The 13,174-nt window shown below is 36.1% G+C and overlaps 1 protein-coding gene and 1 long non-coding RNA gene across 2 annotated transcripts in view; both read right to left on the reverse strand.

The window, feature by feature from the left end:
- Nucleotides 1-666, reverse strand: part of LOC101892363 (aminopeptidase N) — a 766,723-nt gene extending 766,057 nt beyond the window's left edge. Inside the window, exon 1 of the mRNA XM_059122797.1 lies at nt 539-666. The gene's annotated coding sequence lies outside the window, so the exon portion shown is untranslated. The remainder of the gene's footprint in view (nt 1-538) is intronic.
- Nucleotides 667-4,993: 4,327 nt separating this feature from the next.
- LOC109613772 (uncharacterized) lies at nt 4,994-7,369 on the reverse strand. Its single transcript, XR_002195179.1, has 4 exons — nt 7,236-7,369; nt 7,043-7,157; nt 6,560-6,968; nt 4,994-5,402 (listed from the first exon to the last, which is right to left on the reverse strand). It is a non-coding gene; the product is annotated as an uncharacterized LOC109613772 (long non-coding RNA).
- Nucleotides 7,370-13,174: the final 5,805 nt, after the last annotated feature.

Raw genomic sequence — 13,174 nt, forward strand, 5'->3', positions numbered from 1 at the left:
TTTTTCCAATATTTTGACTATTTTCAATAGCCATCACCAGGGAGTTTAATTAGTTTTTTTCTTCCTAGTTTTAAATTCGTTGATACAGCTTCTCCATCCTCTTCTTCTTACACGAAATTTTCAACTGAAGTCGAAATAACGGAGTTAAAATTGAAACATAAAAAAAACAATTCATCTACTTTTTAATTTCTGACCAAAGCCAAACCAAAAAAAAAAAAAACAGAAGAAAATTCATAATGATTATTATGTAACACATCAACATTCGTACTATAAAAACCGGAAAAATAAAATTGATGATATTTAATCATATTGATTGCAGTTATTAATATATTCTTAAAACGGAGCCCGAATCCCACCTCAAATATAAGTTCTATTCGACGAAAGTTAGTCGAAAAAATTACGTGCTTCACATGGGCCACGCAGTAGGTTTTTATATCAGGATTTGCAGCGTTAAATTGCAAAGAATACATATTAGAGATAAACATAACTGTGCAATATTTTTATATAAACGAAATACATTTTGTTAAAATGTACTCACTTGAATAAAATTTACTAAATGTTCTTCCAAAATTTATTAATTTGAAAATTACTTAGTTGTATGGTTTCACGCTATTGAAGTAAATCCGACGTTTCAGAACCGACCACTCCACGCACTCGTTGTTACCCAACTAACACGTCCCGAGAATGATTTTACTAATCAAGTCAATGTAGCACGCTTCATTCTATGTCATTTAGTATTGTTCGTTTATATGTATGTAACTTTGTAGGAACATAATAAAAATACTATTAAAAAAATACAAATATATGTAAGTTTTGTTGAATGGGCGTATCATGCATTCAATTGTACTTCAAAATTTTTATTAGTAAAGAATAGATACGTCAAGGCGGTACAATTGTTCATACGGCCAATTAGTGGATATTGTGTGTGGCTGTCGTTTCAAATACACAAACCTCGAGTATTTTAGTGAAAATTGTGGTATATTGATTTGCATTGTTTTTTAAAAGAAATCAGCAATAAATTTCAAAGGTCTCATTTTCGGCAAAAATAGTACGTATGACCCTTGGACATATTATTTGATATTCCCATTTGACTTGAGAGGATCTCTGTCTTTTTATGCAACGCGTCTCCATCAATGGTTTAACGCGTGTTTTTTTATCTAATTCAGATCGAATATCAAAATTAAGCAACAAGTAATAAGGTGTAAAGTTTGGCCGGATTGAATTTTAAATACGATCCACCATGGGATTAAGAAACTCTTGAAAACTTAAAGTGTTGGGATTTAATGCAGTAAAATTCCTCGAAATACCATATAACGGGCGGTACAGTTATATGGGACTGTAGCCAAAGGAGAAACTACACAGACCTGTGGTACACAAGTTAAGTAGATTTCGACCGATGTAATAGAAACTTAAAAACTTAGAACCCCACTATTGGCTGCTTTAGGAAAAATGACAAAAATAGTGACATTACCAGTTCGTAGTATTAATGAAGAAGGAGTTAAAAGTATTAAAATACTTTTATTTGATATTAAATAGTTTAAATAAATTGTAAATGATTCCGCTGAAAAATGCTGCCAAAATCACCAAAATACCAAATATCGGGATGTATCTATTAGGCTATTGCCACAATGTACTGCCACAGAGGTTGAACCAATCACGAATTCTAAGTACCAAATCTTAAACAATTCCGTTAGAAAAAGTGGATAATGCCAAATATCGGAGATCCTATTCATTATAATGAGACTATGGGAAATGTGAAACGTCTGGTTCTTTCAGAAACTTATCTCTACTAACAAAATTCACATATTTGTCGATAACGGTGATGCCGTTACATCGACAACCTACAAATATAATTTTCTGCCACAGTACTGTGGTTCAACATGCATGAGAAGGTAGAACCCTATAACCCCAATTTATTCTTTGGAGGATTTTTACCCTATGTTTTGAATCGATTTTGCCAAAATTTAACACTACTGTTTGGGAAAGGGTAGAAAATTGATTTGCTAAAAGTATTTAACATTGAACATGCATTGAACCTAATTCTATTTGAAGGATTTTCAATAATTTGTCAAAACTGATTTTGATGTAATTTTGCATTTTGGAATCTGAATACAATATATTCCTTCTTGCAAAAAATGTTCACACTTTGATGTATCTTCTGTATGAAAGTACCTCACCATTTGCAGTATTTTAAAGATTAAAGGGACATTTTGGTACACGATTAGGATCCATATATGCATAGGCAATTCATTTTTTCCATAGTCTACATACTTCTTTCAGTATTATGGAAAAAAGTTTGAGAGTGCCACGAAATGCCCTAGAATGTAGAACTTTAGCTCTTTTAATAATATACTGCGAAAAAATACAAAAAGAGGGGAAATTCTCAGAGTTCATTTGCAGTGCAGATAGAAGTGATAATATGAATATTTCTTTGAGTAAAAAATATCGATAGGATCATTTAACATAACATTCAATAAAAATGATAGAAAAAAACACAGACATTTCGTGTAATTTAATATTTAAACTGACCATATCTGCCATAAGTACTTCAAGTTTCTCCAAAATCAAAAAAAAAAAAAATCATATTCTCAGCTATGGGTTGCCAAATGTGGTTTTAAAGGTAAAAAGTAAAAAAGCAGCTAAGTTCAGCAGGGCCGATATTTCAAAACCCTTTACCATTTTAAAGGAATTTGAAAAACTTCCAAAAAATTCCTTCGAAAAATACCGTTCAAAGGAAAATCGTTATATGTGGGCTATACAAAGACCTGGCCCAGCATCCACAATTTATTGTAATAGACTGTAGTACCCATTATGAACTTTAAATACGAAACATTTCCGATGAAAAATGTCTCTAATATCATCAAACTGGAAAAGTTCCGGTGAGTACTGCCGCTAATATCGTCAAAATACAAAATAAAGGAAGGTGTCGTAATCTATGTGCCATATGAAGACATGGCAGGAGTTTGTCTTTGCAGGTCCACGCCTTCGTATAGCCCCCATATGACGGTACCTCCCGATATTCGGTATTTTGATGATTTTAGCTATATTATTTACCGATTTATTTCAGTTTCGCATTTGAATATTGTAATGCTTATGACAAAATTTACCTATGCAGGTCCATGTCGTCGTACCGACCCTAATATAACAGCTACATTCGGTTTTTTAATATTTTAACAGAAAAAAAGAAAAAATTCATTTGGTAAATAAAGGTAAAATCATTAAAATATCGGATATCGGGAGGTACCGTAAAATGTAGATTTCTTTCTGATTGAGTAATTGGTATCTCCTCAGAACACCAGCTATTGAAAAATGAAAAATGTCTCTAATATCATCAAACTGGAAAAGTTCCGGTGAGTACTGCCGCTAATATCATCAAAATACAAAATAAAGGAAGGTGTCGTAATCTATGTGCCATATGAAGACATGGCAGGAGTTTGTCTTTGCAGGTCCACGCCTTCGTATAGCCCCCATATGACGGTACCTCCCGATATTCGGTATTTTGATGATTTTAGCTATATTATTTACCGATTTATTTCAGTTTCGCATTTGAATATTGTAATGCTTATGACAAAATTTACCTATGCAGGTCCATGTCGTCGTACCGACCCTAATATAACAGCTACATTCGGTTTTTTAATATTTTAACAGAAAAAAAGAAAAAATTCATTTGGTAAATAAAGGTAAAATCATTAAAATATCGGATATCGGGAGGTACCGTAAAATGTAGATTTCTTTCTGATTGAGTAATTGGTATCTCCTCAGAACACCAGCTATTGTGGTGGCATTTATTGGAAAATTAAATTACAAATTAATTAACACCACATTGCGGGTAGTAGCTTTCTATGTGGACTATACGAATAAATGGGCATACATAGACCACTTTCTGGCTAATAGGTTGGTATCCACTAAAAATACCAAATCAAACATCAAATTTAAAACAATTCCGTTGGAAATCATGAACCGATATATCACATTTTCAATTCCATTGCATTTTACAAAAAAACATTCGTATTACTAAAATTTTAGTTATATACTCTGGAATTAAGCAGGCCAGTTACATTTTTATATTAAAAAAAGCAAGAAACCAGGCCAGGCCGAACTTTCAATACGTGGAAGGTAAAGGAAACATTTTTATATAAAAGTAAGACTGTTTGCATAATGCAGTTAAATTTATCAAAAACCCATAAAGTGAGTGAGGCCGTTATATGGGGCAATACCAAAACGGGAACCTCTATAAGCAATTTTATACTTCAAGGATTGTCATCTATCAAATCTTCTCAAATACCAAGTTTGAAACAATTATGTGGGTAAATGTGACTAGGATTATCAAAATGCCGAATATCGGCGGGTATGTCATGTTTCCGTCTGATATTATATGTGTTGCAACCCTAAACACATTACAACAAACTTTCTACTTTCTTTCTAAAATCTACTGAATCAACATACTGGACCTGCACAGATAGTTTTCTGTCTTAAGCTGTAGTATCCATTTCGAACTTACCAAATTTGAAACAATTCCGGTGAATAATGTCGTTAAAATCATTAAAATACCGAGTGTCGGGAGGTATCGTTATATGGGGCTAAATGAAAACGTGGACCTACATGGCCCATTTACGAACTTAACCTGCCTACTGGAAAAATAAGCATTTGTGCAAAATTTAAGACTTCTATCTCAATTCGTTGGAAAGATATCGTGATTACAACAGACAGACAGACAGACGGACATGGCTAAATCGACTTAGAATTTTACGCTGTTCAAGAATATATATACTTTGTTGGGTCGAGAGAAGTTACAAACGGAATGACCCTCCATAGTACGGTGGAAAATTACACACTTCTTATGTTTTTTAAAAATATATATAAAAATTCTCATCAATATTAAATTTAATATCAAGTGAAAACATAAACAACATGTCATAACTCTATATTAAAATCCTGAAATTTATTTCAAGTTAATATTTGCAATATAAGTTATAACATGAAATAAAACATATGGTCACTCTTCTTATTGTTTTATTATTGTTACAAAAGCAATTCTTTTATCTAGGTTTTGCTTCTGTGCAGAATCAAAACAAAGAATTCGTCGTTACGTTTCATCTTCTTTGCGTTCCCTCGTTGAAAGTACTTTCTCTGAAATTACACGTTGTAACAGCAAAGCTGGATTAAGAGATTAAGATCAGATCAGCTATGAGCAGCCTCGAACGAAAAAGTATAAACAAAGCACACATCTTCTCTCTCTATTTTCATTTGCCGCATGATCCAAGTATAAGGTCGCCCTTCCAGCTCAGCTGATTACCAGACGATCTGTTAATTAAATTTGAATTCGCTGCAACCAAAACAAACTTCAAAACTATAGTAGAAGAATATAGGTAGTCGCATCGCACAGCTGCAGGGCCAATGAACTGTGAAACCAATTTTTAAATTGAAAATTTTAAATGAAAAGTTATACCATGGTAGAAGAACATTGGTAGATGCATCAACGATTGGGAAAATTGCCAAAATTGTTAAAATGTTTTTTTTTAAATAAGTACATTTTATAAGTTTTCTTATACGGCACCAATCGGAGTTTGTTATGATATGCATTTTCCACAATTTTTACATAAATCAAAATTTTTTCATTCAACATTTTTATACCCTCCACTTTGGAAAGGAGGGTATATTAACTTTGTCATTCCGTTTGTAACATCCTTAAATATTCGTCTTAGACCCCATAAAGTATATATATTCATAATCAGCATAAAATTCTAAGTCGATTTGTCCGTCTGTCTGTCTGTTGAAATCACGATACAGCCCACTTTATTTGACGTAGATCGCCAACATTTAGCAGAGCTATTTGCATTGTGTCTAGGATGGTTGGATATATCGGTCCACGTTCTGGCATAGTCCCCATATAACTGTACCTCCCGATATTCGGTATTTTGATGATTTATGCCCCATTTTTCACGGATTTGTCGAGAAATTGGTATTTTTAGGTCATAACGGGTCCCTGAGCGTGTGGCAAAACATTGCATGTATAGGTCCACGTTGTGGTATAGCCCCCATAAAAAGGTACCTCCCACATTTTCCCACATTTTCATAATGGTTTCCAGTTCCGGTGGCGAAACATTGCATGTATGAGTCCATGATTTGGTATAGCCCCCATATAACGGTACCTCCCGATATTCGGTAATTTGATGATTTTTGCCACATTTTTTCACTGATTTGTCTAAAAATTGGTATTTGTGGGTCATAATGGGTCCTAGTTCGTGTGGCGAAACATTGTAATTATAGGTCCACGTTTTGGTATAGCCCCCAGATAACGGTACCTCCCGATATTCGGTAATTTGATGATTTTTGCCACATTTCTTCTAATGTTTCTTTTACCCTAAGGTGGAGGGTATTAAAACTTTGGCCGGGCCGAACCTAATGTTTTTTTACTTGTTAATTTCAAATTCAGTTTGTCAGTTCATTGTCTCAGGAACTGCGTCGATGCGTCTACCTGTATTTTTCTACCATGTGTTATACAAACAAAAAATTGTCTGTAAACGTATTCGCCACATTTTGGTATCATTTGCTTTACCTTACAGAATACATAATCACTCCGGGCTCAATTTAGGTGAACTCGACCACTTGATCAATGGTTTATTACCGAATATACGACAAATAGTTTGTTCTGTTAATTATTAAACGGTGAATCCGGCTGCAATTTTCTTTTCTGTCAGGGAAATTTATCACTAAAAGTGCAGTGTTCGTTAAGATGACAATTTTTCTGAACTCTTCTCCAGTGACACACTCTAAATACTATGAAGTACTGACGGATTATTTTTTTTCTGAGCCTTACGTCAGTTATGCGATTATCTCGACAGCTGCATGAAACTGATCTGTATGTTTGATGTCTACTTAGCAAAACCAAACGCCAAAAGACAGCAACCAATAAAAAGTTTGTTCCAATTTTTGTTATGCCTCTTCCTAACATAACTGCTTAGAATCTATCAAACAATAAATGAGAACGAATTGCAAAATTAAGGAAGATTAAGAAAAAGGTCACGGCAAATTAAATTACCTTTTTCAACAAATCACTAACAGAGAAGAAACGAAAAGTGAATACCACCTAAATGTGGAATACGGAGTTTTGCAATAAAACACGCAAACACTAATGTGCATGTGCCGAATCGTATCTGTAGGAAATTAATTAGAATTTAAGGAGTGGAATTCTCAATGTGGTGAACTCATGGATAAAGTTCAAGGAAACTCACTTGTAGTTACACTTGTAATTACAACTCAAGAGGAAAGATGTTCACTTATGTTCATACGGACGAGAGTACTGTATCCTCGACAGAAACCCTCTAAAATTACAAACCAACGCTATCATTCCAAAGCTTTTGACAAGATGGTTAACACAAACAGCAGAAAAGATCAATTGGCTGAAAAATAGACAATACCTTAGTGGCTCGAATCCCCAGCAGGGTCGCTCGAAAAACCGTTACAATAATATTTATATCGAAATGGACAATTTTGACCAATTCTTTCAAAACCCACCCCATAGAGGGTCAAGAGGGCTGAGGGTATACATCTGTCGGCAAAACCGGCCGATACTTTTTTTACTTGTTTACTTGAACTTTGGCATACATTAATAAAATAATATACTGAGTTTCTGAATCACCTTAATTTAGCAAATCTATGCAAAAAATGTCAACGTACATATACTATAATTTTTGTGATAATAAACTTTTGATTCGGGAAGTCAAATTGATGCGTTTTTTCTCGAAATTGGATTTTTTGAGGAATGACAATCTTTGAGTGAATGTGCGAAAGAGTTTTCTTTTTTTACCCTCAGCTATATGGCTACAGAGGGTGTATATCATTTGATACGACCAAAACGTGCCTAGTCGAAATAACGGTTTTAGACCCTAAGTCTCTTTGAACCAAATCCGTTTCAGGACATTTGGAATCGATCTAGCGATGTCCGTCCGTCCGTCTGTCTGTCTGGCTGGCTAATGCGCACGACAACTCTCGAAGGGAGTATCCGATTTTGTCCAAACTTAGTACATCGTAATATTATTGTTAAATTTAGATCGAGTTCGGAGATGAACAATATCGTTTGCGAATCCTAATATTTTCATCAGTGCTAGGTCGGGTACGAAAATGAACAATATCGACACTCCCTCTGGTACCTCCCACACAAAATGTAGGAATTTTCAAAAAATATATTTTCTGCACAGAAAGACAAAAGATAATCAGATAATACCTCTCCCACAAAGAGTAAAAATTTGAATAACTACAACTCTTATAAAATTTGATTTAATAGACCGATTGTCTTCAATTTTCACACATCCCAATAATTTTATTAACCCAAGGTCTGGTGCCAAGATGGAATACATCGGTCCACTCCTTCTGGTACATCCCCCACAAAAAGGTCGAAATTTTCGGAAAAAAAAAACAAACAAGTAAAAAAACATTAAGTTCGGCCGGGCCAAACTTTTAATACCCTCCACCCTAGGGTAAAAGAACATTAGAAAAAATGTGGCAAAAAACATTAAAATGCGAATATCGGGAGGTACCGTTAAAAAGGGGGCTACACCAACACGTGCACCTATAATTACAATGTTTCGCCACACGACCTAGGACCCATTATGACCCACAAGTACCAACTTTTACACAAATCAGTGAAAAAATATGGCATAAATCATCAAAATACCGAATATCGGGAGGTACCGTTATATGGGGACTATACCAGAACGTGGACCTCTACATGCAATGTTTTGCTACACGCTCAGGGACCCGTTGTGACCTACAAATACCAATTTTCAGACAAATCCGTGAAAAAATGTGGCATAAATCATCAAAATACCGAATATCGGTAGGTACCATTATATGGGGGCTATACCAAAACGTGGACCTATACATGCAATGTTTTGCCACACGCTCAGGGACCCGTCGTGACCTACAAATACCAATTTTCAGACAAATACGTGAAAAAATGTGGCATAAATCATCAAAATACCGAATATCGGTAGGTACCGTTACATGGGGGCTATACCAAAACGTGGACCTATACATGCAATGTTTTGCCACACGCTCAGGGACCCGTCATGACCTACAAATACCAATTTTCAGATAAATCCGTGAAAAAATGTGGCATAAATCATCAAAATACCGAATATCGGGAGGTACCGTTATATGGGGACTATACCAGAACGTGGACCGATATATCTCATTTTCAATACCAACCATCCTAGGGACAATATACACACTTGTGCCAAATTTCAAAGGTCTACGTCAAATAATGTGTGCTCTATCGTGATTTCAACAGACAGACAGACAGACGGACAGACAGACAGACGGACAGACAGACAGACAGACGGACATCGCTAAATCGTCTTAGAATTTTATGCTGATTATGAATATATATACTTTATGGGGTCTACGACGAATATTTAGAGGTGTTACAAACGGAATGACAAAGTTAATATACCCTCCTACCCATGGTGGAGGGTATAAAAATATATTTTCTGCACGGAAAGAGAAGCAATAATCCGATATTGCTCCAACTTTGCAAATCCTAATATTTGCGTCAGTTCTAGGACAGGTACAAAAATGAATAATACCGGTCCACTCTATCAAGTGCCTCCGCCACAAAGGATAAAATTTTTGAATAATTGGGACTCTTATAAAATGTAATGTAAGAATCCAATTGTCTTCACACACACATCCCAATATTTTTATAAACCTTAGATCTGGTGTTAAGATGGAATACATCGGTCCACTCCTTCTGGTATTTTGAATATCCATTAAGCAAATAAAACGCGAAATTTGCATCCGAATCCATTTAGACTTGGCACATCTTAATAATTCTATGAACACAGGATCTGTTATAAAAACGGAAGAGATCGGACCATTCTTTCTGGTACCTCCCCTACAAAGGGTCAAACTTTTTGAATAACCAAAATGTTTATAAAATCCAAAATAAGCATCAGGTTCTCTTTATATTTCACACATCCCATTATTTTCACTAACAAAATATCTGATGTAAAGAAGGGATATATCGGTCCACTTCTTCTTGTATCTCCCCCTCAAAGGCTTAAAGACAGCGAAATAAGCATCGAATTCTCCTCAAAATTCACAAATAAAAATATTTTTGCTATCACAATATCTGTGAACCCCTTCCGGCACCTCATTCACAAAGGGTCACAATTTTCAATACTTTTATCTGTCATAACTTGCGAAACAAGTCAGCGATTCTTTACAACTTGCTATATCTAAATATATCTCTCTTTGCCAGAAACCTGAGATGAATATGGAATTTATGATTTTCCATAAATTGAATATATAGATATTCAATTTTCTTGTAACATTGCTCATACCAGTATTTTTATATGTATTAGATGAAGCATGAAAAAGGAATGCTTCAATCGACTACATCTAACATTTTCTAAAAATTATCGTATATATATTAGTAAAGTGAAGGAAGTTACCAATATAGTCCAAACCTGGCACGTTGCAATATTTATATCATGTTTATTTAGGTCCGATACGTAAATTTCGACTATCTTCAGTTGGAAACTTCGTGTTACAAGAGGATGGAGAAGCTGTATCAACGAATTTAAAACTAGGAAGAAAAAAAATAATTAAACTCCCTCATGATGGCTATTGGAGATAGTCGAAATATTGGAAAAATAAATTGAAATATAAAAAACAAATTCGTCAAACGAAAAACCAGAAGGAAATGTATTGGTCAAAGGTCAAAAATAAATGTTCTGACTTTCATAGATGCTTTCCTGTTCATGTATGAAAAATATTGTCACCGACTGGTGACAACTGGCTCGACTTTTGTGAAAATCGTAATAAAGAAAAGAGGGTATTTCATATATTAAAAGCATCGGTGCATTATTGATTATTTGAGGATAAAAAAAGGAAATATGGCCTATCCCGAATAGTTATGGTCTTGGAAAAACAACGATGTTAATGCCCACAGAAGTAAGGGGATCTGGTGGATTTTCCCTCATTTGATCAGTCTCCAATTAAGTCGAATAATGTTGTTTGTTATAGGTAGCCATGTGCTTCATGTAATAAACACCTCAGTTTTCCATTAATGCGGAAAATATGCAAAATTATTCTAATCCGTAAGTCTTACATTAAAAATGATTTCAGACCAATTTTTGTTATATATATTCTTATAAAAATGGTTGAACATATAATAAAATTAACAATTTATGGAACATATATATTCATATATTTTGGTGATGCGCAATATGGCTTTAGGTGTGTTACAAACCCTATACCAGTACTTGTGGGATAAGTGGACAGTGCATTTTGCATGCTTTTCAAATATAATAAGTTAAAAAGCAGTAAGCAGTAAGAACTTCGAATACGTTTCACCATTTGAAACGAATTTGGAAATAAAATCCTTAAAAAATTCTGTTAAAATTTTAAAAATACCGAATATAGCCGCTATATTTGTGTCTACGACGTGGACCTACGTGGGCATTGTTTGTCATAAGTTATTACCATATACAAATTCGAAACTTGAAATAAACGGTGAATAATGTAGCCAAAATCATCAAAATATCGTATATAGGCATTCGGCTCTTGTCGTCGGAACGGTGGTATTCGGTTTTTTTGGGCGACAGTCATGTTCGTTGGCGTTCGGCTCTTGCCTTCGGGACGGTGGTATTCGGCTGGGTAGTCGGATGAAGGGCTGTAACTGAACTCTTCGGTTTACTCAGTCTGAAATGAGAAGAAACAATCGTATAAGGCAGGAAGCGAACGGATCACGGAAGCGAACGAATCGCAGGAAGCGAACGAATTGCAGGAAGCGAACGAATTGCAGGAAGCTAACGGATCGCGGAAGCGAACGAATCGCGGAAGCGAACGGATCGCGGAAGCGAACGAATTGCAGGAAGCGAATGAATCGCGGAAGCGAACGGATCGCGGAAGCGAACGAATCGCAGGAAGTCTTCGGCTATGTTGGATATCGGGCCGACTGCGGATACTGCCACAAGTCAACTTCGTGTATCCTCGGTCTAACACCGGTACGACTCCCCTTCTGGAGTCTATAACTGAACTACTTATCCGGGGAGTGCAATGAAGTGAATGAGAATTATTTCCCACAAATGGGAAATAATTCAAATTTAACTACAATAACTCTATAGGAGTGAGTGCTTTCATGTGAAGGTGAATTCGCTTACTTAAAAAAAATATTTACTTGGGATTTAAGTAATTTCTTTCATCTACCTATTCTTGTCGGTTCAATTCAATCGCTGTCCTACAGCTTTGTTAAAAAATATATATGATTTGTACTTTATGGAAAAGTAACGGAACAAAACATTGGCATTGACCTTATGACTACTCTCCTAGGCTACACTATGTTTTGAAACAGAAGTAGAGGGGGTATCAAATGCACGGTGCAAATCACGTTACGGCATACCAGACGAGCACGTTCGCCTTCACCGCTGGCCTGTTAGCATAGTACACCACTGTCTGGTGCCGACGACCGCGTGTTCTCTGGATACGCAACGATTGCATCCATTGAAGTAGCTCTCGGTCTGCCTGCGTTCTGTGCTGCATGTAAGCTAGCTGTTCCGGCTGTGAGTGGATTGGTGGAGACGATGTCGTTTGATTGATTTCGAAGTTATTGACCGCTGTTGCCGGAGGTATAGGCTGGTTGTGACTGTCGACACTTTGCGCAGGCTGGTTTACGACGGAGACCGCATTCGCTTGTTGATTTTGGCTCGTTCGTGAAAGGGTTACTGCAGAAGAACGTAGATCTGCCGAGGCCAGAACCGGTTGACTATTATTGACTGGCTTGCACGTTGTTGCTGATGCTCTTGACAGACTACGGCTTGTACGAGTTCGTTTCTGCACTGGCTGCGTTGGTGTGGTCTGATCCGATTGATTGTTGGCGACAGGGGAGACTATTGTCGATGATGCCCTTGACTGGTTATAATTTGAGCGAGTTTGCATCGGTCCGTCTAAAACCGGCATGTCACTTGGACGAGCTGTCTGGGGTACGAGAGCTGTGGCTGTAGATGGCGGGTTACCCTGATGAAAGTGAGCCAATGGAGAAGGGCTCATATTCGTGATTTGGCGAAAACTCACCTGTCGTGGAGGCAAAACAATATCCGAAATGATACGAGGGCGAGCCTCCATCGGTGGCATGTATGGTTTCGGAGCCTGTGGTGAGGTGACGACTCGC

The sequence above is a fragment of the Musca domestica genome, unplaced genomic scaffold (genome assembly GCF_030504385.1).
Source record: "Musca domestica strain aabys unplaced genomic scaffold, Musca_domestica.polishedcontigs.V.1.1 21, whole genome shotgun sequence".
NCBI lineage: Eukaryota > Metazoa > Arthropoda > Insecta > Diptera > Muscidae > Musca > Musca domestica.